The 27,932-nt window shown below is 33.6% G+C and overlaps 1 long non-coding RNA gene across 1 annotated transcript; it reads left to right on the plus strand.

Moving 5' to 3' along the window:
• Positions 1-476: 476 nt before the first annotated feature.
• Positions 477-27,920, plus strand: LOC127715352 (uncharacterized). Its single transcript, XR_007988351.1, has 3 exons — positions 477-552; positions 21,009-21,222; positions 27,666-27,920. It is a non-coding gene; the product is annotated as an uncharacterized LOC127715352 (long non-coding RNA).
• Positions 27,921-27,932: the final 12 nt, after the last annotated feature.

Here is a 27,932-nt window from a genome sequence, read left to right on the forward strand (position 1 = left end):
TTACTGTTGACGGGCATTATATATCAAACAAGCAACATTATATATTTGTTTGTTTTAAAATATCTATAAACACCTTAAGCCGGTGTCACATGTGGACCAAGATTTGCTTACCATTCCGGAGCACTTTGAGGTTACAACAGATTTTTTATGCGGTTCGTGTTGTTCAGTCTTTAGTGTTCTATTTAAGTATTTTGTAGACTGTTGTTTGTCTTTACGCCGTTTTCCGTTTTTATCCATGGTGTTGTCGGTTTCTCTTCGACGTATGACATTCAATGTTAAAAGACCACTTTCTAGATATGTCCTTCACCGGAAAAGTGAAGCGCCTTTATGACGTCATTTACCAGATAGAGAGGATCGCCTTTTAAAGATTTTATATCAGACAATCAGGATATAACCACTTTTAAACCTGTTTTAATGAAGTAAAACTTTTCCGGTAATAATAAACACATATAAACAACATCTCCTTATTTGTTTATGCATATGTTTTCCCAACTGACAACAGGGAAACTATTATTCAGAACGGAATAAAAAATATAAAAGTAGCTATACAAGGTAAGACATTGTCATAAAATATTAGGCATAACACAAATCGCAGCAAAAATATTTCCGGAAAGAATACCTCTATCACGTGACCTCTATTATTCCTTGACATTTATGGCGTACGGAAAGGGTCAAAAGTAAAAAGATGTGCATAAGCTATAAAATATAGCTTATGCTGCTTTGTAGCATAAGCTATATTTGACGTCCCAAAAGGGTCAATATATATTTGTCTGGTTATGCTGCAGTTTTATCGCATATGCTATATCACAAACATTGACTATGCTATATTTTTAAATTGTAGCATATGCTGTACTATTTCAAACACATCATTAAAGGGTCAAAACTCGAAAGTAGCATAGGCTGTATAATTTATTTTGATTAGACTGTATATCTTACTGTTGGAAGGCGTGTTTAACGAATCTAGTCAATTATCATCACTAAAGTATCCGCCCTTTTTATCAGTACTTATAGAAATGAAATGTATAATGCGATAATTTGAAAACAAAAAAAAACTTTTTTAATGATCAAGTCCGAGTTTATTGAAAAACAAATCATTTTTTAATATTATTACATTTTATATATTCATATGTTTTGCCTGGTATATTAGTGGATTTTATCACACTGGCACCGGGTAATTTTAAAACAAGTGGAATGGAAACGCGGCATACATGAACAATAATTTTCTTATATCATGATCTCTGTCTCGGGTGATGTATTAATTATGTACCCAGCAGAGCCTTTTCGCTAACAAATATTCACATGTACGTCCCTGCCGTGGCAATTAAGGGCATATCCAACAGTTTATTTCTGACGGTGAGAATTTTTCCCCCCTTAAGATATATAGGCTATTTTTTACCTGCTTAAATCAAATATGTAATAAAAAATATACCTTCATGTGCTACTTTTTGAGTAAAATGAGGTCAAAATTTCAGATATTTGCTCAAAATTCGGATTTGTGGACGTATTTTTCCTCCCGACAGATGTGCATAACTTTTTTGTTTTAAAAGATAAACAGATAAACACAAGCTGTTTTTTTGTTAAATTATTTATAAGTTTTTTTTGTTAAATTATTTATAAGTTCTCTTTTATATAAGTATCCTATAAATTTATGAAATATTTTGTTTAGAAATAACTAAAAGGACAAGCTAGGTACGATAAGCATCAGAGAACGGCCCCCGATTTCGATTCAAATTAAAAGTGATATGCCATAAATTATAGTACTATATTTTTAAAGTTTAAAACCTATATTTTTGTAAACATCAATAGATTTGTCAACTTTAGCTGATATTATTCATGCTTTGTTGCTGTAAACACCTCAAGATTCGCGAAAACGGCAGATAAATGGCAGTTTCCAAATCTTTTTCTGCATTTTAAACTATGAGCGTACCTACGGCCCACGATAATATTTAAACCTAACATTCCTTGAATATAAATGTTGATGTAGTTCAAAAACCTTAGTGGGCCGTAGGTACGCTCATAGTTAAAAATTAAAAAAAGGTGAAAAAAAATCGTCAGTTTTCATTGAATCATCGAAATATTTAAACGAACTGCGGACCGGAGATGATTTCCGGTATTCGCTGGATTCGACAAAAAGACTTTTCTTCGTGCTAAAATGGCTAGTTTTTTACGACAAATTTTACATCTTCGAGAAAGGAACACAGAATATTCCTGTATTTTTTATTGTATGAATTTAAAGTGAGATTATAGCAGATTGTCGGGGTTTGACACAAATCAGAAGGAACTGTGACAAACTGCAGAGAAATTTTGGGAATGTAAATCACTAACTGAAACCAAAGTTATTAAATAACTGGTTCATCCTCAAATAGTTCCTTTTTGACTAAATTTCAATATTTGGAACACTGTGACACAGACGTTGATTGGCATGTCGAAGCATACATATGATATGTCTTTGTAGCGTAAAAACTGCACAGATTTGTTAAACATGTTATCCATGGAATGGTGTATTCTAAACAAAAACAAGTTTTGACTATAAATTCTATACTCAACAGATTGATAATGGCAATGAATGGTGTCAACATTAAATGTTAGTACAACTTTACCCGTCAGAAACACGTATTTTGTTTTATAAATGACGAAATCGTGGCCCTGGAATCTATTAATCTCCGTTGACGCTTTTGTGAAAAGTCCTTTCTTTAACGTCCGCATTTCTTTCATGTATGGCATGCCAAGTTATCATTTTAGGCAATCATTACGAAAATAAACTACAGAACTACAGAACAGTAAATAATAACATACATTGTATCATACGACATAAGACGACACCATGTGATAATTTTAATTATTTAATTGTGAAACTGTAACAGTTATAAAGATCAAACAAAACTATCCAACACTATTGCGAATTAATATTGTGTAATTTTTTTACCATGATGTTTATAAAAAAGAAGATGTGGTATGATTGCTAATGAGACAACTCTTGACAAGTGACCAAATGACACATAAATAATTTAACAACTATAAGTCACCGTACGGCCTTCAACTATGAGTAAAGCCCATACCGCATAGTCCGCTATAAAAGTCCCGAAAATGACAAATGTAAAACAATTCAAACGAGAAAACTAACGGCATAGTTGATGTACAAAAAATGAACGAAAAACAAATATGTGACACAGTAACAAACGACAACCACTGAATAACAGGCTCCTGACTTGGGACAGGCACATACATACAGAATGTGGCGGTGTTGAACATGTTAGCGGGATCCCCTAACCTGGGACAGTGGTGTAACAGTACAACATAAGAACGAACTATAAAAATCAGTTTAAAAAGGCTTAACTCATCAGATGGATACAAATAGAAATGCATCTAACAAAAACACAGAGTGGATTTGTTTGTATTTATTGTACTTATGATTTGTAATTGTCCCCCGCCTTCCCGCTGCTCTTTTTCAACGACAACGCGTGCAACTTCGTATTTCTTGTCTGAAAATTGTTCTCTACATTACTTTCCGTCATAAACATTCATGAAGTATTTGTCACTGGACGGTCAGAAAACAACATTCAATCAATCATATCTCCTCTTAATTTGCAGTACTATAATGACTTTAAACATACTTAAATAAATAAAAATGGTTATTGTTTTAATCAGATATTCATACGTCAAAGAAAAGGAAAAAAAACGCGAATATTGAATATCAAAGGAAAAAAATGCATCATAGTCAAAGATATCATGCTTGTAATTTTGTATGTGTGTTTCGTGTACAAAAGGTCGATTAAAAAAGTCATTAGATCATAAAAGGCCCAAGATTCCGGAACGTTTTGCCAAATACAGATCAGGTTATCTATTCCTGAATATAAAATTCGTAGTTTGTCAAACTAAGCATATCTCCAACACTCTTGTGTTTGCTATACGCAACAATTGGTGCTGTATTGAATATTTGTACACAATCTTCGTCTAACTGTAATAAATGCCCGTGTTTCATAATACGTTTCTTTATTTTACGTATATATGGATTATATTTAGTTATTAAAACTAATGGAATATTTTGTTTTTCTTTTGATTTGTTTTGTTGTAGTAATTCAGTAGTCAATTGATAAAGCATCAGTAATACTATCATCTATTTCCACGTTATCATAACCCCTATCTAATAATTTCACTTTGAAATTAGTTAGATTGTTTATTAATTTGTTATGGTCACTTGTGTTTCTAATTTGCCGTATTGCTTCACCTTTAATAAATCCTCTGAATACATGCTGTGAGTGACAGCTATATCTGTGCAGAAACAGATAAGAATTGGTTTCTTTAAAATGTAGTCAAGGTCAAGCATGCCATGTGTTGTAAATCTTTGACCTTTGATTACATCAACATCTAAGAACGACATTTTATCGTTTGAGATTTCATATGTAAACTTTAATAAGGAGTTATAATTATTTGCTAGACAAAACGAATCTATAATTTAATCTAGATATGCAGATTTTAACTAAACAAATGATTAACTACGCAAACATTACTCCAAGTACAGTACTTGTCTGTACTTCTACAAGGAGGGTTAATATTTAAAAAGAGAGCCAAACGATACCAAAGGAACAATCAAATTCAAAGGTCGAAAACAAACCGACAAAGCCATGGCGAAAAACGAAAACCGACGAGAAGACAAACAGCAGCCAACATATCACAGCATAGAAAACAAAACACTTAGCAACACGAAACCCATTTAAAAACTGGGATGATCTCAGATGCACCGGAAGGAAATTAGATCCTGCATTTTGGCCACGGAGGATTTTTTTTCAAATATGAAAGTAATTGTGCAAAAACAATCTTTTTTAGAAAGCCTTCAAAGTTTGTTTATATGAACATCAAGATTATTTTCACTCGTTTTATGGGTTATTTTCTTTTTGACAGTCCGTATTTTCCTTGGATCCAGAAATTTTTGTAGTACAAAATGTATATGTTTCAACACAGGGAGAAAATTTCGCACCCGGTGGCGGGCTACATCTGGCCCCTAAAAGAAAATGTGTACTAATTCATTGAAGAGGTCCCTGACTTGGGAGAGGCACAAACATGCAGCGGGGCCAAATGTTTACAAAATTTTTTTTCACTAGATCTTTTTGACGTAACTTTACAAAAAAATGAGACGAAAGTCAAATGATTTTTATTTGATCTCTTGATGGATATATGTGAACAGTTTGAGAAAAGGTATCACTCCAATGGATTGAAATTTCAACTTTTGACCAAATTTTGAGGAAATGTGTGACACCTTTACACCACTTTTAGCAAAAACATGTAGGTTTGTGCCATGGATACGTCAAAAATACATTCTAGCTTTAACCTTTCAACTTCTGGATATCAAATCTATACAAAATACTGATTACATACATATACACAAATATGACACAAACAGTAGGCTTAATTTGTGAGAAAGGAAAGAAAAAGGGCTGGTAAAATTTATGTATATTGTTATCTAACGTAAGTACCAATATGAGGACAAATCTCGTTTCATGATGTCATTTTCAAGAAAAGAGCAACGAAAGCTACCATAACATATCAGCTTCCTACTCTACTTTCAGGACTATTTTATAAACATTTGGGGTCTTCTTTGTTGAACTCCTGCAAGTCTTTTATTTTGCCCATACAGCTGTCGTCGTGTCAACCTCTGTCTCACCTAGATTCTTTGGCGCACGTTGCTGTCTACGACTTTTTGTTCGTCTTCTACGCCCTTTTCAAGGTACTTCACAGCTATTAACCTGACATTCTGGAGGACTAACAACATTGCCTACAAATCCAACTGTTTTATTTCGACGTAGATATCTTAAATGTCTGATTTTACTCAGAGCTTCTGTAAACTACTGAATCTAACCAAATGAATAGAATAGAGAATGTGTCCATGGGACACAAATAATGGCCCGCTTGCATATATATAGCATTATAAAGGGTCATTACTCAAAATCGATAAAAGTGACGCCATCCAAATTAGCACATGATCTGTGTATTATGGTAATAAGCATTGTGTATACGTGTCATAACATTTGGTTGGGTCAAAATTTAGAGAGAAGGGAAACTAACTGATTGGACGTACACGTGTACGGACGGACAAGGTTAACACTTAATGCCCCCTACGCTGCGGCGGGGCTTAACAAATTCAGACATTTTTTATACTGAAATTGTACATACCCGACAAATTCCCGACTATCCCTACGACCCCAATACGACCAGGTCGACCTGGTCTGGTCAAGATCGGGCTGAGATCGAGTATAGTTGATTTGGTCTAGCTAGTTGAGTAAAGAACGTCTAGAGATTGTGAATTGGTCGGAATTCAAATATGTTTTCAATTAGTGGTCGGGTGGATGGACACATTAATGAGTCGTGAATGGTCGAGTTAAAGAAATTTTGAAGTTAACAAAGTTTACTTATAGTTCACAAAAAAAGAATTAATTTGAACTTTTTGTTAAAATTCATCCAAATACTACAGTCAAAGGTTGTCGTTTTCATCTTGGACAAAATACAAAATTTAGGTTTAGCTAATGAGGACAAAGATAGGTCAAATGAAATAAAAAAATGGTTAACGCAGATTTTCTGATTGCCATTTCTTCCAGCGGAGGAAGTTGAGGACGGTTTTGCTGACGATATAATGTCAGATGTTCCTGATAATAAAAAATGAAATAAATTTGCCGACTACATAAAAGAAATTTACGTAACTAGTGAGCTGAAATTACAGTGTGGACGACTGTGTCTAATGAAGTAACAAATCGTACCAACAATGGTCCAATCTTTTTACAGCTATTACCACATGTATTATACCCATCGCTATCGCTCGGAAATAATCCAATATAAATGCCCAACCCATTGTAAAATGAAAACAAATCTATACGGCTGCCACAAATTATTTCTTAAATATAAGAATTGAAAATGTGGTATGCAAACTATGTTCTTAACAAATATGATAGACAACCACCAACATGTTATCTCATTTACCTAAAAAAAAAAATCATAAAAATTCAATAAAATTCAGGTTATTCTCACAATAAAAAGTCAGGTGAAAACTCAGGTGAATTACAGGTAGATTCGCTCAAGCGTATTAATACAATTTCTTCGCGCAAACGAAATGCTTGTCATTTTGAATTTCGCGCAAATGTAGTTCGCTCGTATAATACGTTTACGGTCGCGCAATCAAAATCCCAAAATAAGTTATCTTATACATATAAAGTACCAACGGGATTATATGTTTATGTACGTTACAATGTATTCGGCGTAAGATGCTTAACAAATATAAGAAAAACTGCAGTCGCACTATATATCATGACACCAAATATTGAAACGTAGCATCACACAAAATAACTCTTTTGATAATAGCAAAAAAAAACCCTTAAAAAAACCCAAATGGTATTGTCATATAAACTATTTGCATATATATGTAAGACTCATCGGTCTCTAATCGACGGCCGTTCCTCAAATCGACGTCCAAATCCGACGACATTAAAATAACATGCCAAATCGACCGCCAATTTTATACCCTACTAATCGACGTCTTTTTTGTTGTTCTCAAATCGACGTCCACTTTTTAGCTTCTCTAATCGACGTACGCTTTATTGATTTGCTGCAATGACGTCATAACTTTTTCAAATGACCGATGTTTATACAGGTTGTGATATCTATTTTAAATTTAACAGATTATATAAAACTAAGGAGATTTGGTATGATTGCCAATGGGACAATTATGCAAGAGAGTACAAATGAAGTGGATGTAAGCAATTATAGACAACCGTACGGCCTTCAACAATAAGAAAAACCCATTCCGTAAAGTCGGCTATGAAAGGCAACGACATGTAAAATGTAAACAATTCAAACTAGCAAACAAACGGTCATATTTATAACAAAACAATTCAGAAAAACAAATATGACAGGCATAAACCAACGACAACCACTGAACTACCGGTGTAATATAGACATCCTTCCCTCATGCCAGTCCCCCCCCCCCCCCCCGGGGGAAAACTATCATGATCCAAGTTTACCCCCGGGGAAATGTTGTATCATTGCCATTTTTCCCCCAGCGAAAAATTGGCAATACGTATACATATAGTCACTTTTCCCCCATGCAAATCTTTCCCCCACAGTATAGATTTCATTATATACAGTCAAACCTGTTTTAAGAGACCACTTATGGGATAGCAAAAAAGTGGTCTCTTAAGACAGGTGGTCTTTTAATAAAGGTTCGATATTTATGAAATGTACTATACAGAGGGATCTAAAATCGGTGGTCTTTTAACACAGTTTTTTGCTTAATACAGGTGGTCTCTTAAGCAGATTTGACTGTATTTCTAAAAATTAAAATCAGTGTTAGACATAGATTTTTATGTTGACAAATTTTTTGCCCATTTACATTTACACAAGTCTGTCTACATTCTCATCGGTTCGTCTATGTGTCAACAAGTCTGTCTTCATGTTCACCTGTCTATCTACATGTTTACAAGTCTGACTATGTCCACTAGTCCGTCTACATTTTCACCATTCTGTCTATGTATCCACTCGACTAGTCTGTGTCTACATGTTCAAAAGTGTGACTACATATTAACCAATCCTTCTTTGTGTCTTCTATTCTGTCTACATGTCCAACAGTCTGTCTCTGTGTTCACTATAGTCTATTAACATGTTTACCATTCTGTGTATGTGTCCACCAGTCTGCCTTCATGTCCAACAGTCTGTCGACATGGATATCAATCGGTCTATATGTCTACCAAGCTATGTCTACATGTCCAATAGTCTGTCGACATGGATATCAATCGGTCTATATGTCTACCAAGCTGTGTCTACATGTCCAACAGTCTGTCGACATGGTTATCAGTCGGTCTATATGTCTAACAATCTGTGTCTACATGTCCAACAGTCTGTCGACACGGCTATCAGTCGGTCATTATGTCTACCAAGCTGTGTCTACATGTCCAACAGTCTGACGACATGGCTATCAGTCGGTCTATATGTCTACCAAGCTGTGTCTACATGTCCTACAGTCTGTCAACATGGCCATCAATCGGTCTATATGTCTACCAAGCTATGTCTACATGTCCAACAGTCTGTCGACATGACTATCAGTCGGTCTATATGTCTACCAAGCTGTGTCTACATGTCCAACAGTCTGTCGACATGACTATCAGTCGGTGTATATGTCTACCAAGCTGTGTCCACATGTCCAACAGTCTGTCGACATGGCTATCAGTTTAGTCGGTCTATATGTCTACCAAGCTGTGTCTACATGTGCATCAGTCTGCTACATGTCCACCAGTCTGTGTATGTATAGAAAAGAAGATTTGGTATGACTGCTAATAAAAACTCTCCAGAAGAGATCAAATGATCGACACAGAAATTAATAGCCATAGGTCACCGTACGTCCTTCAACAATGAGCAAATCCCATACCGCATAATCAGCTATAAAAGGTCCCAAAGTCACAAATGTAAAACAATTCAAACGAGAAAACTAACGGCCTAATTAATGTACAAAAACGATCGAAAAACAAATATGTATATAACACAGCAGTCTGTCAACATGTCTACCAGTCGGTCATTATGTCTACCAAGCTGTGTCTACATGTCCATCAGTCTGTAACATGTTCACAAGTCTGTCTACATGTTTAACCGTTTGTAATTGCATTTTATTGTGTTGTTTCGTCTGATCGTCCAAATCATCAATTTGCTAACAGCTACATGCATTCTTTTGACCTGAAAATTCACTGGATGTATTCTCCATACCAATACCTTCACCACACCACCCTTTGTTTACACCGAACTCCAAACCCCAGGGAAAAGGCGTCTTTTACTTTCATTTAATTAACATGATTTTTCACAATGAAATGTATGCAAAGCTTTTCTTGGTGAGTATTTTTTTCAGGTAATGCAAGATGCACAACTTATTTGGTCTCAATTTTTTTTATCGTCTTGATATAATTTTTTCACATCGTAGGTGTCCGTAAATGACAAAGTCAATCTTCGTGCTCATTTATGTTTGTGCATCCGATCTTTAACTTTGTATTGTGCAACACAGGTCTGAAAATTGCAAACATTTTTTTAGGGGCCAGCTACAGCCCGCCTCCGGGTGCAGGATTTTCTCTTTGTGTTGAAGACTCATTGGTAACCTTGTGCTGTTTTCTGATCTTTGTTGGATGGTTGACTCTTTGACACATTCCCCATTTCCGTTCTCAATTTTGTTGTTTTCAAGATGGAAAAAGGCATAACTTTATATAAATACAAACAAAAAACAATATCCCAACTTCTAATTACGTAGGGTTTCTGTCTGTGCACGGGTTTCTCATCGTTGTTTTTTTTTTTATTTAACTATTCCTTACTGGCAATTCTTGTTCGCGTTCAAATGCCAAACAGTTTTCGTTGGGGTTCATTATAAGCCAAGGAAAATTTTAATATGTATCGCCAAAACAATTCACGTTGCAATTTTATTTTTTTCTGACAACAGGCTAGTATAACTAGTAAACCTGTATTTCAATGATGCAATTAAAGCATCAAAATTAAAAAGCCTACTTATATCCGGTTGACAAACTGTCGTTTCACAACCATAATAATTATACATGTTTTCGCAGTAAATGTCTGTCTCTGCATGATTGGTGTCCTTTTTTATATGAAATGTAGAATTGTTTCATAGATATATATCTCGTTAGTAGTTATTTCGTTATTAAAGAACAAACCGTCTGGAAGAATATAGTCATATTAGTTGAAATTGGCTTTGACATAGCTTTCGGTAAATGAGTGTGCTCCTATTTCGGTGCTTTTTTTGTAAGTTAATTGTTTATTAAAAAAGGACTTATACTCCCATAATATGGACATATGGCTTACAAACATTACACATGATATACATATAATACAGTAACGCAATGAAAATGAATAATATTGTAACCCGTACCTCTACAGTTTTAGTGAAGCAAATTGTAATCGATATTTTACAGTTTTTTCCTAATGTGTGCTGTCCTAGGTTGGAGCTTTTTTTGTGATTTTTTTTGGGGGGATGGGGTGTCGAGCGCCCACGAATATGTTTAATCCCGCCAAATTCTGTATTCGCCATTCCCATGTTAGGTGCTTGTACAATGTAGTACAGTGGTTGTTGTTGGTTCGTTTTGTTTTCGTAAACTATTTTGTTTTAATAATTAGGCCATTAGTTTTCTCGTTTGAATTGTTTCACATTTTTATTGCCGGGGCATTTTATAGCCGACTATATGGTATGGGCTTTTCTCATTGTTGAAAGCCGTACGGTGCATGGCCTCTAGTTACTTATTGCCACGTCAGTTTAATACGTTGGATATGTGTCTCATTTATGCTGGATAGATTCGACCCTGTGCACGTTTAGGGCATGCGGGATCTTTTTGTAGATCTTGTACAGCTACAACTGATGGGGTAGATATCTGCATTCGATTGATGTAGTTTCTGGTAATTCCTGTACCTCCACGTCTCCCATGCTGGTTGGAGCGGGTATACCGATAACCACTGGGTTTGATGATGTTTCATCCGTATCGGACTTCTTCTGAAAGAAAGCTTTCAGGCGGCGAGTATTTTTTTTTCTATCCAGCTTTCGATGTGTTCTTTTTCTTTGTCATCTCTCTTTTAGTTGTTATCTTTCCTAATGGCGGCCATCTAACTGGTAGAGTGTACTGTCCATTCCTCCTGGTTAAAGACCAGTCGGCAGTTGTACTTCCTTGTACAGCTAGTACATATACCGATGTGACATAATTGGGTAGAGATAGAGTAGGTTCTTTGCATGATTCATATGAAGTTATTTTACCATACTAGTATTACGAGGCATCATAAACATGCCTGTCCAGGGGAATGTCTTCTTACTGACCTGAAGTGGTTTAACTAATTGTATTCGTCTAGTCATATGATACTAAGGGTTCACGAATGAAAATGGATGTGATCACCACATAAGAATGTGCTTCATGTATATATATATATATATATATATATATATATATATATATATATATATATATATATATAAATAAGTATTCTGATATCAAATGTATATTAATACGCCAAAGGTTCAGTACCGCTAAACTAATCAAAAGAAGTTACTATTATTTTTTTGGATTTCTAACTGACATCGCCGATGTTAATAATTTACAAGGGGGAAAAATTAGCTTCTCGTGCTATTAGGGGGGAAAATTGGCCTGATCCTGGTTTGTCCCCCCTTTCCCATCACGCTGAGGGGGAAAAGTAGGATCATGCCAATTTTTCCGGGGGGAACTAGATCGATCCAGTTCTACCGCCCGGAAAAAAGTATGGGGGGAAGAATAGCAATAGGACACCGGCACATAAAGAATTTGGCGAAATTCAACATGTGTGTGAGGGGGTACGCCCGACAGTCCGACGCCCCTTTAGTCCGACTGTTCAATAGTCCGACGGTTCGATAGTCCGACAGTTAAATATTCCGACAGTTAAATATTCCGACAGTTCGATAGTCCGACAGTTCGATAATCCGACAGGGTGACACATAATTATACAAGTCAAGGGCTTAAATATTCTTATTTTTGTCCCGCTATCACACTTAGAGTGTTTATTCAGGCCTTTCAACCCTTCTTAACTTGTCTAAGCAATTTCTCTTCTCAGTTTACCCCGAGTATGATTTAACGTAACATATTGTAACAATACGCACGTGTCAATGTGCAAAACCAAACATAAAGTGTACATTTTTTTTTGAACTTCTGCCATTAAATGTTTAAAACTATTTGAACCTTCAAAGAAAAGGACTTGGGCCAATTTTCCCGCTATTTGTTCATATACGTACTGGTGTAGTTCGATAATTGAGATAGACAATCTCAAATCAATCAAACATGTAATGAGGTTTTTTTTCTTTTTTTTAATTATTAAATAGTGTTTTTTAAATAAAAGATAAAACCAAAATGCTGATACTTGGATTAATCATAAATCACATACTTTTTTCAGGAACTTTAAGATTTAAACAATAATACTTCTTCATGGTTGTAAAAATTCTTCATGTTGAGGAATCTGTCATTTAAGCGACTTTTGAAATTTTGTCATTTAAATAAATTTATATTCTGAATACCAGGGAAAATGGTCTTTATGTATTTTCACAGAAAAACAAAAAAGTTGTAAGATTCCTTCAGTATTATAAAATACTATAGTATAATATGAGACATTCAGATTTGAAACCTCATAGCTGACAAAATTGATGACGTCAGTATAGCGATTAGACGGTATAAAAGGACGGACAGAACCAAATTAAAATGCATGAACTTCAAACTTTTTATGTGAAAAAAACGGTGATGTGTGTTCCCCGGTTGATGATGCAAGCACAGGAAGTGTCAAAATATGGCTCTGTACTATATTTGTAGAAATGTCAGTATATTTTTTTGTAAATTGACATCTTTGGTATGTTGAAAGTTCACATGTACAATACAATATCTATGTAACGAAAGCTGAAACTATAAAATTTTCTTTTCATTTTCTGTAATAGTCCCCGAATTTTTTCACTATTGGAATAACCAAACCCTTCCGGGCTTGGCTGAAGTGTGCTTCACACGAATACAAGTACAAATCGAATGAAAGCGGTGTACAAATTGTACAAATGTTTGTTCAAACACAGACCCCAAAATCAAAAATATGCTGTCAATTATGAAATCAAGTATATTCCATGTACATTTTGTTGGAATTTATAGTTTATAATTATTTTATTTGCTCAAAGAGTCAAAACGGTTAAGACGCACGTTTTTCGAACTTAGGAAGTCTTCTCCTGGAAACAATACTACAATTTAGTTTACATGTAAAATATATATGCACTAATGTTGTACAAAAGATAATTTCGAGGAGATAGATTTAAAGCATAACTAGAAAAAGAAGCACACAGGATGAAGAAAAAGCTACAAAAATAGACGAAAAAACGTGAGTGAAGTATATGGATACCGTCACGGAGTATGATGATGTATACAGCATAGTATAGTAATGTTCAAAGTTAGACAATAAGGTATCTTTTAGACCCTCTGATAAATATAATTAAAGACATTTTTGCAGTGTTCTTCATAACTAAGGTCCGGCGGTACTTCCTTGAGTCACCTAAGCAAGATTATCAGTTACTATTTCAAGATTTTGTATATTCATTTTAAACTTTAACTTTCACAATAAATCTGGCCAAGTGTTTCGATATATATTTGTATATATTTTCAACATGTTCGTTCCTTTTTGCATCAGAAGAAAGAGTTACTTCTAAGTGTTTAGGAATATCGTTGAGAATAGTGTACACAATTTCATCATGAATCAAAATGGTCATAATCGCCTTAAGTTTCAAAATGCTTACAACTTCCAACTTTCTTTCATTGTCTGATTTTTTATTCAAAGTTTTTTGAAGATGTCAATATTGTAACCAACTAGTGTTTGAATTACACCAAAAATAATGGCACAGTCAGGAACCTAATGTTCAGTGGTTGTCGCTTGTTGATGAGGTTCATAAGTGTTTCTAGTTTCTTTTTATATGGATTAGACCGTTGGTTTTCCTGTTTGAATGAGTTTACGCTAGTCCTTATTGGGACCCTTTATAGCTTGATGTTTGGTGTGAGCCAAGGCTACGTGTTGAAGGCCGTACTTTGACATATAATGGTTTAAATTTACAAATTGTGACTTGGATGGAGAGTTATCTCATTGGCACTCATACCACTTCTTAAGATTACCAGGTGCCTTAGTTACAGGGTCATGAGACGAAAATAAAGGGAAAAACAGGTATAATAGACAAACGGAAAAGTAGGGACATACATTTAATAGAGTAGTCCGATGTCGGTAATCTGCATCTTTTCTGCCTGCTTGGCCCTGATGCATGTATACATTTTCTGTTGATAATCAATTTGACATTATAATTATAAAAAAAGAAGATGTGGTATGATTGCCAATGAGACAACTCTCCAAAAGAGACCAAAATGACACAGAAATTAACAACTAACTATAGGTCACCGTAAGCATGTCTTACTATGGCATAACATTTTTATGGCAGTGACAATATACAGCTACATCCAGTTTGATGAATCGATGTTACCACTGTGCTACCATCTTGTTGTTCTCTTTCACATTTCTTTCCTGCTTTACAACAGTCAAGAGAGAACTGAGGAATGTTGAAAATCAGTTTACCAATTATCATGGTCAATTTGTATCGATTTAAAACTGTCTGAACATCGGAAGATAATGTTTATTCTTTACAGGTGAATCTGGTCACCATAAATCCTTCGAAAATGCTGACAAATACAAACTTTGAAAATCGAACACGAATTCTTTGGCAATTACAAAAATATATGTCTCCTTTACGTTACATACTATTAAAAATACCAAATTTGTATATATCTTTATAAAACGTATTTGTTCATTTGCAATGCCATATTTTTCGATACAATTTGACATTCAGTCTAGCTGGGTATTTGCATAATATTGAAGTGGTAAAACTATTATGCAAACTTGTTGTCTGCCCATAAAGTGAGAACTGTCAATAATACCTTGTCCATCGGATTTCTTATGAGTAAAAAATCCAGGCTTTAGAAAAATTTAAAAAGTGCCTAGGATATCAACCAATGTTAGAGTTAGATTTGATTATTTACTTCCTCCCCGGCAGGGGCTGTATATATATTGACTGTGAAATAAAGACCGGCTAAACTTTTTGGGACATATTAGCAAATCGGTAACCTAATTTTCGAAAAAAAAATGGACAGTATACATCCCATTTTAGCGAAATAAGAAAACACGTATGTCACTTTACGGAAATTGCTACGTGTTCCTTCTATTATTTGTATTTAGATTGTAAGGATACAAAGTGGATGTGTTCATAAAACTTGTTTTTCTTTTTTGTTTCAATTACTTTTATTTATATTTAGTAATTAATACATGACTTCGAACAGTTTAATATTTCATCGTTTCTTGAAAATTCTTATATACATGTAGTCGAATAGACTACGTGCGTACTATAATAAAACTTATAACGAACACACATTTCGCTAATCTGTGCTATAAAACAGACATGTAAACATATAAATTCTGATGATTGAATTCAGCATAAAATGAATAGTACATCAATCTCATTCTTGTATTTTTCATCATACAATAGACAATTTATAACTAGTGCTTGCTGTATGGTGTGATTTTTACTAATTTTGTAAAGTCTCACAGCGACTTTAAGACGTTCAAAGGCATTGTTTTTCGTACCCGTACCTTTATCTTAGTTGTTTACCTGAAATGTTGAGGGATTAGGTATCATTGTCTACACTATTCTTTCTCTCGGTAGCATAATACAAAGATAATTTTACCCCTAATCAGACAACTTTAAACGGATGTAATCTCTTTCATCCAGCTTTAAATTTTATAGGGTACCAAAAGAAAGAAGAAAGATTAAAGTGCCATATCAGTCTAAATGTCGAAATATTGTTAAATGGTTTTACTTCTTTCAAATAAATTTAGGAATCGATTGCAAAAAACCCGATTTCAAAATTCTGTGTATTTAAAATGATGAGAATTTCATAATGACATAATTATTACATAATTAGTTGCTATATTGTGATGTCCACACTTGAATGAAATAAGCTTCTTTGTTTTTCATTCCATCCCAAAATATTTTAAAGATTCTTGTACAACACAGTTTGAACTCCGAAACCATGTCTCAGATTTTCACTATTGCATTTCATTCTCTCATAAACCTTCAATGAAGATGTCAACCTCAGTTTATAAGAGATCACTAAATTTAATTGGGTAAAACATTTGTTCTATTGATGCTTTTTGGATCTGAGACTATATATATATGTTGAAGATAACTGTTCGAGGAACGACATGTGTGAAAATCAGGCATATAGGGGCACACTTCTAGTACTGTAGCTAATTTCATTTAAAACTACATTTTAATGTCAAAAATGAATGTGTCAAAATTGCATAAATAAGAATTTTCTTACTTGTACCCCATTTACTTCAACATAATTCACACATGTACCATGTGGATACTTCAGGATTGGCCTTTCATCATAAATCAGTTAGGTTTTGACCAGTAAGAAAGCATTTCATTTCAGCAATTCTAAATATACAAAGAAAATGCTACGTATCAATATACATCTTGCGGGAGAGGTTATATCATCACTGACCTTGCTGTAAGTCACGGTTGCTACTGATATGGTCAAAACTCCGCTTATTATGATAAACAGTTACAATAAATAATATCAGAAGCTTAATTACACATTGCATTTTCAATATTGATTTTATTCCTCTTAGGACATAAAATAATATATTTTGTTTTTTTGCATTCATTTTTGTTACAAAAAGTAAGTTATGCATGTGTACACAAAATGATAAGTCGGTCAGTTTAGATGATCTTTATGGGGGATTTCTAGAAATATATATTGTATACAATGACAATATGGTGTTTTACTCCAAGTATATTTTTTTTTATTTTTGCAGTTTGAAAATGAAATATTTAATTCTTTTAATAAGAATTCATATTTATTACATTATCCTCAAGAAATTCTAGTATAAACATCAGCAAGATTAATTGTTAAAAGAAGTAACAAAAACAGATGAAAATTAAATTTAGATAAAATTTAGTTGCTTTTGTATTGTGCTACCTTAAATATAATTCTAAGATAAGCATGATATAATTTCATGTAAATATTCCGAATATTTCATTAACTCTCTGAACTCGACTATCAATTACTTAAATCATAATGCTCTTTAATTTTCGCCCATCCTAAACAAAATGTGGTTCTGATGGGCGTTATCCTAATTTGTGAATAGCCTTCAAAGTTGAAGAGTGATTGACAGTAAATATATAATAGAATCATTTGTGATTGACAGTAACCCCACCTTATAACTATATGGCACAATACAGCTTATGCTACATTTACTTTTGACCCTTTCGGGACTGTTATAACTTAAATGTAAATAATGTACATGTTTCAACAATTATAGCGTAATCTGTATTTTCTTTTGACCCTTATGGTACGTCAACTGGACGCTTAAGCTGCATATGCTATTTATTACAGCATAGGCTGCATTTAATATAGCATATGCTGTATTAATTATAGCATATGCTGTATAAATTACAGCCAATGCTATATATTATAGCCTAAGCGACATTAATTACAGCATAGGGTACATAAATTATAGCTTAAGCTGTAGTTTATATAGCATATGCTGTATTAACTGTAGCATATGCGAAATAATTTACTTTTGACCCTTTCCGTACGCCATAGACATTTGTTTTAAAGGCAGAAACAGTTAATGCCACGCAGTTTTTAGTAGAATTTTAAAATACCCTTGCTAACATAGGGAAGTAAATTTCGTCCTGAAATGTCCAGAAAAGAATGGCAATTATTTCTGGCAACTGAACAATATGGTTGCGGTTTTATACATATGATAGAGTATCAGGAAAAATTACAATGAAACGAACCTGAGATTCCTGAAAGAACTTGATAATATATTGATGAGTTCCTGGCTCAAGAAACTGAAATGAGAACTAATATGATAAATTAATGCATTATAAAAAAGTTAACAACTCTTAAGCATCTTTTATTGTAACATATAGTCAATTATATATAGTGAGCGATACTGACCATTTCGAGTCTTCAGATTAATGTAGAAATACGGATATTCTTTTATCAGAATGAAAACGCCCCAGTAAATTGAAAGTAAAATATGAACATTTTGAACATGTGGTTATTCTAAATTAGATATGTTCATTGTGTATGATTAGAATTATACATCATCACAAAACTATTATATATTTATGTGCACCAGGGACAAGTTTCAAAGCAATGAAAGCAATATTACAGTACAAGACTAGTGCATCATTAACATCCATCTTCTTCCGATATAATTCAAACACATAAATACCTATAACAAAATCTTTAATTTGTTACTAAAATGACCATGTACAGCATCGTGAATTCATTCAATCACTTTAAGCAGGAAACAGATATATCCGACACGTTCTAGGTCATACTTTAAAGTTATCATTGCGGAAGTATCCATTGTTACGTAGGCAACGAGACACAGACAGGGTAAGTGATGAAGTCTTCGTGCAATTGGATCATTGAAAAAGCACAAACGATGCATAATTTCCTTGAAATTCTTTTAAAATTCAGCCTTTTACATTGTTCATGAGAGCGTACCGGAAATTCTAGTACAAAAATTTAAAGTAGTAAATTCAATAAAAACTCTCCCATTGACTTCAATTCAAACCTATTTCTTAAATTAAATTTATACCTAGTTTACCTTTAGAAATCAAAGCTTTCATATATCATTCATTAAAGTACAAATGGTGCCCCATCTTTTTCAATAATCAAAACATTAGGGTCATGCAGCATATTTTGGGCCATTCACATGGCCTTGTTTACTAACACTATACATTCGCACTAAATGCATACTTCTTCTTCTTCTTTCTGTAACTTCCTCCTGTGGTTAGGAACACATCATACACTGATCCATTACTTTTCAACCCTGTAGTAAACAAATTAAGTGCATTCAGCATTCATTTTTTACATTTTTTAAAACCTAGATCTATCTTATAAAAAATATTTATTACAAACATTATCTACCAATCAATGACATACCTGAACCAACGACAACCACCGAACAACAGGCTCCTGACTTGGGACAGGCACACAAAGAATGCGGCGAGGTTAAACATGTTCGTAGGCGCTCAACCCTCCCTAACCTAGGGCAGTGGTGTAACTGCACAACATAAGAACAAACTATAAAAATCTGTTGAAAGGGCTTAATTCATCAGATCGATACAAAGAAAAACATAAAAAAAAACAACAGACTGGACGTGGCAGGGTATATATCTATTCCTCATCCCTAACATAAAAAAGACACTAAGTACAGACCTGAGAGTACTCGCAGTTACTGACAGCTAGTTCAAAGCCAATAACAACTAATTAAAAAAAATCGTTTATCTAAGACTAAAATATCAATCAGTACACATCCCACATCCAATGGATTTAGTGTAAATAACAGTCAGAGAAAATTTAAGCATGACCTTGTGCATTGCCAAAATATAGGTCTCGACAGATTGTAGTACCGTGAAAGTACATATCTGTAATATTTAGTATAGTTTTAATTTACTGATAACAAAATCAATATTCATACCAATAAAAACAATATTCATTTGAGGTAACATTTTAGAATTAGTTTATTTCAAGGATTGACATGTTTACCCGGATCGTATCTAAATTTCCGGGCTCGGGAAACAACATCACCGTAAAATTTAGGATGTGCTATTCCGTTTGAAATAAGTTTTCTACAGGTACAACTAAACTTGCAGACCAAATCTTTGTATCTATGAAAGGATTTAGTAAGGGTTTTAAGTCATTTGTAAGAAAAATGCAAGATGAACATATATTGTCTACCCTAAGAGGCTCGATGCCACTAGCTATCCCTAACCTCCCCATCCCCACACATATAATTAGCCTCTGTAATTATTGCCACAAACTTTATCTTTGGTGGAAATAAAACTCGAATTAAATGTAATATAATATTAACAATGCAATGTATACTCTATAAGCTTTAATATGATTCTTTTAAAATAATCAAAAATTTTATTCGCACGACGAAAATTAACTGCATGAAATCGGAACGCTCTCATGAACATTGGTTACATTGATTACATTTACTGTGTGGAATCGAAATAGGTATACGTACGTTTGGGTCGATAAAACATATTCACATGGGTTTGAACATGTTAGGTCGATCCAAATATACATGTTCATAATTCGGTGAGTTGCATCCCTATAACTTATATGATGTGAACACTTTTTACCTATGGCTGGACATAGGTTCAGACAAAAACATTATTAGATTATCATACGAATTTGAAAAAAAATGAGATGAATCAACACCTTAATTCTGTATGATTTTTTTGTAGATGAATGTCAATTTTATCAGAAAAGGTATAATTCAGAGGGATTGAAAACAAACTTTGGATCTCAGTTTGGTATATATGCCAAATGTAAAGTTTTTTTAATTCAATTTCTTTTTCTCAATAGATGGCTACCTTTTTGACAGAAGAGGAAACAAATTATCTTCGTATGGTTTCATTGATGATTGGCGTTTGTCCAAAAGCAGTGCGCACTTTTTTTGATGGTATATTCCCTCCGGCAAATCTGGCTGCTGATTTACATACCCATACCCCAGCACTGAATAAGATAAGAAAGAAGAACGTGCTGAATTCATCTCAATGGGCACTTTTATTTCCTACAGGTACAATATGCAAAATAGATAAAATTATCATATACTTGATCAAGGTTTGTTTAAGTATCCATAAAAATATACACTGAAAAATTATGTTAATATGGCATAATCATGCAGAGGTCTAACAATTGGAGAATATTTTGTAAATTTGAATAACTTATATTGTATAAGCACCTGTATATTGCTAAACACTGTACGTTGACCGCTATAGTTGTGTCGTCAATTAAAAAAATTAATTATCTAGATAATCAATATCAATCCAGGTAAAGACGGTGTCATCATCAACGCTGTCAAATTGTTTAGATTTTGTAGGCTTAGTCTTTAATACATGAGCAGGTATATAAATATCACTGTCAGGTTCATTAGATCTACAATTGACGCCAATGATCGTCAATTAGGCTATTAATAGCTCGAGTGCTATAAATATATCTTATCGACTTTGTGTAGGAGTAATAATTATCTCAAAGAGTACAAAGTATTATACTTGAAATAAAGAATGTCAAAATACATATATCGCACATTTAATTACTTATCAAACGCTGTATATTATACATTTTATATAGATCACCTCCCTTTAGCGTCCGTCCGTCCCCGATAAACACACCGAAATAGGTTGTATCTCTAATTGTATCTCTAATTGTTAAAGTTGACGTGCTTGACATTTCTTCATGGTTCTAAAATGTTTCAAGTTTGTTACGCATTACAGATTGTAACCTTATAATATCTTATGTCTATGTCTATTTCACAGCTAGGTACTTCTTTATCTCTGAAAAAAATATACCTATAAATACTTTCAGTTAATTACCAGCATATATTTTAATTTCTTTAGAAAATAGAGCATATACATGTACTCACTTTTCAAGAATCGTCCGGATTTAGCCGTCAAATTGTGTGCAATTCTTTTAACTATGACAAAAAAAACCCTGTTAAAGATGCATGATTTGTTTTGAACTCTAGGCTCACATCTGAATGCGACCGATGTCTTTTTTAAAGATAGTACTTTTTATCACAAGGAAGCTGTTAAACCAAGAGTTCAAAGTGGTGCAGTTGAAATCATCCCTTCGTAAATTTTAAGGACGCCATCACGAGTTGATTGACCGTTATATATGGAATATCTGTTTCACAGATGACGACGAATATGTTTCTAATTGTCGTAACTACGCCCGCTAACATGTTAACCCCGCCACATTCTGTATGTGGCTGTCCCCAAGTCATGAGCCTGTAATTCAGTGGTTTTCGTTTGTTGCTGTACATGATATTTGTATTTCGTTCATGGTTTTTTTTAACATAAATCAGGCCGTTAGTTTTCTCGATTGGACTGTTTTACCTTTGTCATTTCGAGGCCATTTATAGCTGACTATGCGGTAAGGGTTTTGTTCATTGTTGAAGGCCGTACGGTGACCTATAGTTGTTAACTTCTGTGTCATTTGGTCTCTGGTGGAGAGTTGTCTCATTGGTAATTATACCACATCTTCTTATTTTTATATTCGTATTATTTGGTCTTTAGTTTTGTATGTTGTGTTTTGTGTACTATTTTGTGTTTGTCTGTTTGTCTTTTTCTTTTTTAGCCATGGCGTTGTCAGTTTTTTTTTCGACTTATGAGTTTGAATGTTCCTTTGGTATCTTTCGCCTCTGTTTTTTTTAACCATATGAATGTATTTAGTAAAACAACCGTTGGATTTGATTACCATGATAACAACACATGTTTCATGGAAACCATTCACCAGGTACGACGCTCGAGAGAAAAACGATTGGGATGGAAATGAGTGGTATAGATGGATGATAGCTTAAAAAAATAAAACGGCATTACCAGAAGGGGGTGTGGTAGTTTCAATCCATTTTGAGTAAAACCATTGTGTATTTTAAATTTTTGACCATTATCAATAAATCAATTAAAATATCTAAGGAATACGTTATTACTTTTCAAAATTCTATAGTGTTCGAATTCTAGATTACCCTTTTCAGCGTGATACACTAGTAAATGAATTGTAGTAATAATTGGCCATTTTGATCTTAACCCTCCAACTGAAAATGTCTGAACCTAAAGTCATTAGATTACGTCTTATTAAGAATTTAAGTTATTTTTAATATAATTAGTCAATATTATTGAAATAGTGACATTACCGATACCAATCTAACTGCACCAGATGCGCATTTTGACAATGTCTCTTCCATGTTGATCGAAGCTAACCATTTTGAAAATGCAAACTAAATACAAACTTTGAAGAGCTGATATAAATGAAAATGATCAAAGTATAGACAACCCCCAACCAAGAATCAGAACTTTGCATGAGGGAGATAACTCAGTTTAAAATATTAAAAAAAAAAATCATAACAGCAAATTTCAGTAATACAATATCCGTATGTTCATGCCAGTACATATTTACTGAGCTACTGAGCTGGTGATAACCTAGGGAAATAACGGTCCACCAGTAGAGACACAGTGAAAGTAAAAATAGTAACGGTACCATTTTTTCTGCACAAGATTCTCATTCCTACAATTAATATCTCCTCAGTGATACTCGATGCTACGATTTTTAACTTGTAGCCTGGATATTAATGTAATAGTTGCCACTGTACATTGAGCACTATGATTGTACCTATTGCATGTATTATAAAATATTTTAGGAAATTAATAATGAATATTTCAAAATAAAGAATTAAAAAAAAAGTAAGATTTTAGTTTAACTTTATTTCAACTGTTTATATTACAAATAAAGGTAATGGACATATCTTTTATAAATACTACGGCAAGAATTCATATTTAGGTATGATTACTTATAATGGAACAATATTATATTATTAATAATGAGATACGTTCTAATATTGTTTGTACATACTTATGTAATAAAAGAGTAAGTAATACGCCCATTACTAGGATTAAAAACAAAATTCAAGTACTATCAAAGTGTTTTGTGTTCGTACCGGCCGACAAAGCAGCCAACAATGTGATGGTGGTATGACGTAAATACTACACGGAAGTCCTTAAGAATGAAATTATACATTCAACTACATTCAAGGCCGTACGCTCCACAGAGAGGCATACAGTAAATAATCATGTCACTACCACAGCTCAGATTAAGGCCTCCTTGGAACATTTGAAGGTCCCCACTATGTATTGGTTACCTAAACTACACAAAAAACCCGTAAAATATCGTTTCATCTCGGCCTCTAGTAAGTGTTCTACTACTAATATTTCGGTTCCTTAACTACTACCAAAGAACTTATCGTTAATTTTTTTGTAATAAAACATATGAAAACAGTGGAATTAACCATTTTTGGAGTGTAAAAAATTCTTTGAATGTTTTAGATAAATTATGTGCATTTGATGGTCCTTTTGATTCGGTTGACAGTTTTGACTTTTCCACTCTTTATACTGCACTTCCACACAATCTTATCAAACAAAAGTTTTCCTATCTAATTAAATGGTCGTTTGATACATCTGGTTGCAAGTTTATTTGCTTCAACTCATATAAAGCCTTTTTCTCTAATGAGAAAGGTAAATATGCTATATATACTTACTGGAGGTGTGATGAGATGATCAAATCACAAAATTTTCTCCTTGACAACATTTATGTACGTTTTGCAGTAAAGTTTATTGACAGATTTTAGGTATTCATATGGGCACCAATTGTGCCCCTTTAATAGCAGACTTGCTCTTTTACTGTTATGAATCACATTTTATGGCCAAACTCAGTAAAGAACCGTCTAAATTCCATTCAATTGATAAATTCAACAACACTTACCGCTATCTTGATGATATTTTTTCGTTAAATAATCAAGAATTCTCTAACTATACTGTTGAAATTTACCCAAAGGAACTTACTTTAAATAAATCTAATATCAACAGCAATAACTGTCCTTTTCTAGATTTAGATTTTTCAGTATTACACCAGAAACTTCACAAAAAAATTTACGAAAAAAGGGATGATTTTTCTTTCCCAATTGTTAATTTTACCTTTTTGGACGGTGATGTTCCTTTGGCACCATCTTACGATGTTTATATATCCCAACTCGTTCGCTATGCTCGTGTTTGTAGTGACGTTTTGGACTTTAATGAGTGTAATCCATGTATTACTAGTAAATTATTAAGTCAGGGATTTCGTTACCACAAATTACTTAAAACCTTTACTAAATTCAAAGATTTGGTCTGCAAGTTTGCCTGTACCTTTAGAAAACTTATTTCAAACGGAATAGCACATCCTAAATTTTACGGTGATGTTGTAGATCGAGCCCAAAAATTTAGATACGATCCTGATAAACTTATCAATCCTTTAAATAAACTTATTCTAAAATGTTACCTATTCAACACTGTAATTAAATCTTTGAATATTGTTTATATTGGTGTAAATATTGATTTTGTTATCAGTAAATTAAGACCATACTAAATATTACACATATGTACTTTCAAGCTACTACAATCTGTCAATACTTATAGTTTGGCATTCCACAAGGTCTTGTTTTTCTCTGACTGTTTATTACGTCTTTACGATAAATCCATTGGATGTTGGATGTGTACTGATTGATATTTTAGTCTAAGATACATGATATTTTTTTCATTAGTTGTTATTGGCTTTGAACTAGCTGTCAGTAACTGCGAGTTCTCTCAGATCTGTACTTAGTGTTTTTTTGTTTGTTTTGGGGATGTACAAGTACCCGTCCACGTCCACTTTGTGTTTTTGTTAGATGATGTATTTCTATTTGTATCCATCTGATGAGTTAAGCCTTTTTCAACTGATTTTTATAGCTTGTTCTTATGTTGTACTGTTACACCACTGTTCCAGGTTAGGGGGGGGGGGGGGTTAAGCGCCCACACACATGTTTTACTTTTATAAATTGTTACTTGGATGGAGAGTTGTCTCATTGGCACTCATACCACATCTTCATATATCTATTAACCACCCCGCCACATTCTTTATGTGCCTGTCCCAAGTCATGAGCCTGCCAGTGTAGTTCAGTGGTTGTCGTTGGTTCATGTCTGTCATATTTGTTTTCGTAAACTGTTTTGTTATAAATTAGGCCGTTAGTTTTCTCAATTGAACTGTTTCATATTTTTCATGTCGGGGCCTTTTATAGCCGACAATATGGTATGGGTTTTTCTCATTGTTGAAGGCCGTACGGTTGCCTATAGTTGCTTACATCCACTTCATTTGAACTTTGGTGGATAATTGTCTCATTGGTAATCATACCACATCTCCTTATTTTTATATTAGTCATATTTTTTATGAACATTTAAAACCGTCGGTTTCTCCAATAAATATTTTAAAATAAACTATGATGCAGCATTTCTAATCTATAAATGTATATCATAAGCTTTTTATATGTCTGTCCGCAAATACCCTCTATCGGGCATTTGTAAACTTTGCATTATATTGTAATTAAAACCATTGAACAAGAGATATCCATTTTACTAATAATCAAGGTAAAACTAGAATTCCACTGACCAAAAGGACTCACAAATATCAACACTCCTCCCCTTTTAATCCTTCACTTAAACACTCATAAACCATTATACAGGATCATACACAGACCAATAAGGGTATGCTAAAACATGCATCAGTTTAAAAGAACTTTAGAAACCAGGTATGTTATGGAATAACATACAATCAAACAGACGAACGGGCTAACAAAAGATCAAACGCACGACGGACACCTTGAATAATTTACATGCGCTGCTGTCGCTATCAAGGGTACAAATGTTTACATAAGTGAGTATATCTCTCCCATGTTCCTTCCTGGAATGCATACATTTTGTGAAATATATTTTCCTAAAATGGCAACAAAATAGATTGAATAAATGATGTTTTAGTGAATGGGGGCTGTTTTGGTTATAAGGATATTAAAATAATGATAGTTTAAAGGGAAACATGATTTTTTACCTGAAAATAATCCTTTTTCTAAATATGGAATTAATCTTAATTAACTAATACTATAAAATCAAGTCTTTGCACCAAAAATCAAATCTCATAAGTCGATGATAGACTGAACAAACCATGACATAAAACGAAAAACGACTAATAGACATCCAACAGTCCACAAAACACTTCATTAGAAACTCAACCCTGTGATATAAAGAGCTCAGACAGGGTAACATATCCGACTACGTAGATTTCGACTACTAAACGTATAGCTAGCCTAGCCGCTACATAGATCTAGATCGCATAAAAAAATTATGCTATCTAGAGAATCCAAAATGGCGTCGAATTAGATAGATATCTAAGACATAGCGGCTATACTAGCTGCTACGATATTAAACGCAACCCAGTTCACGTGTGAACCAAAATAACCAGAATGCGGTTGTTTTAAACAATTCAAATTGTGCACTTTAACAGAAAATATTCGAGTCAAACAACGAGTCATACAAACCAATTATTTTGATTAGCTAAAAGATTGATATAAAATTCCCTTTTTCAAAATTCTGTAATGTTTAACTCTGACATATAATTTTACAGGTTCCTCAAACGTAACTTCTAGCAACTTCGACTTGACATTACTGATATGCCTGTTGAGGAACATTTCAAAAATTAGCAAACCAACCAGAGGTTTTGATGTTCTTCCCGCAATAACAGATGTTAGTCCAGCAGACGATCTTGCAAGGATAAAGTATTACAGGAATATGATTGCTCATTCGGATGACAGCAAAATGTCGAATCAAACTTTTAATGATGCTTGGATCAATGTTGCTGAGGTATTACCATCGTTATTCATTTCTGATCTAT

Source organism: Mytilus californianus, unplaced genomic scaffold (genome assembly GCF_021869535.1).
Source record: "Mytilus californianus isolate M0D057914Y unplaced genomic scaffold, xbMytCali1.0.p SCAF_9, whole genome shotgun sequence".
In the NCBI taxonomy this organism is placed as follows: Eukaryota; Metazoa; Mollusca; class Bivalvia; order Mytilida; family Mytilidae; genus Mytilus; species Mytilus californianus.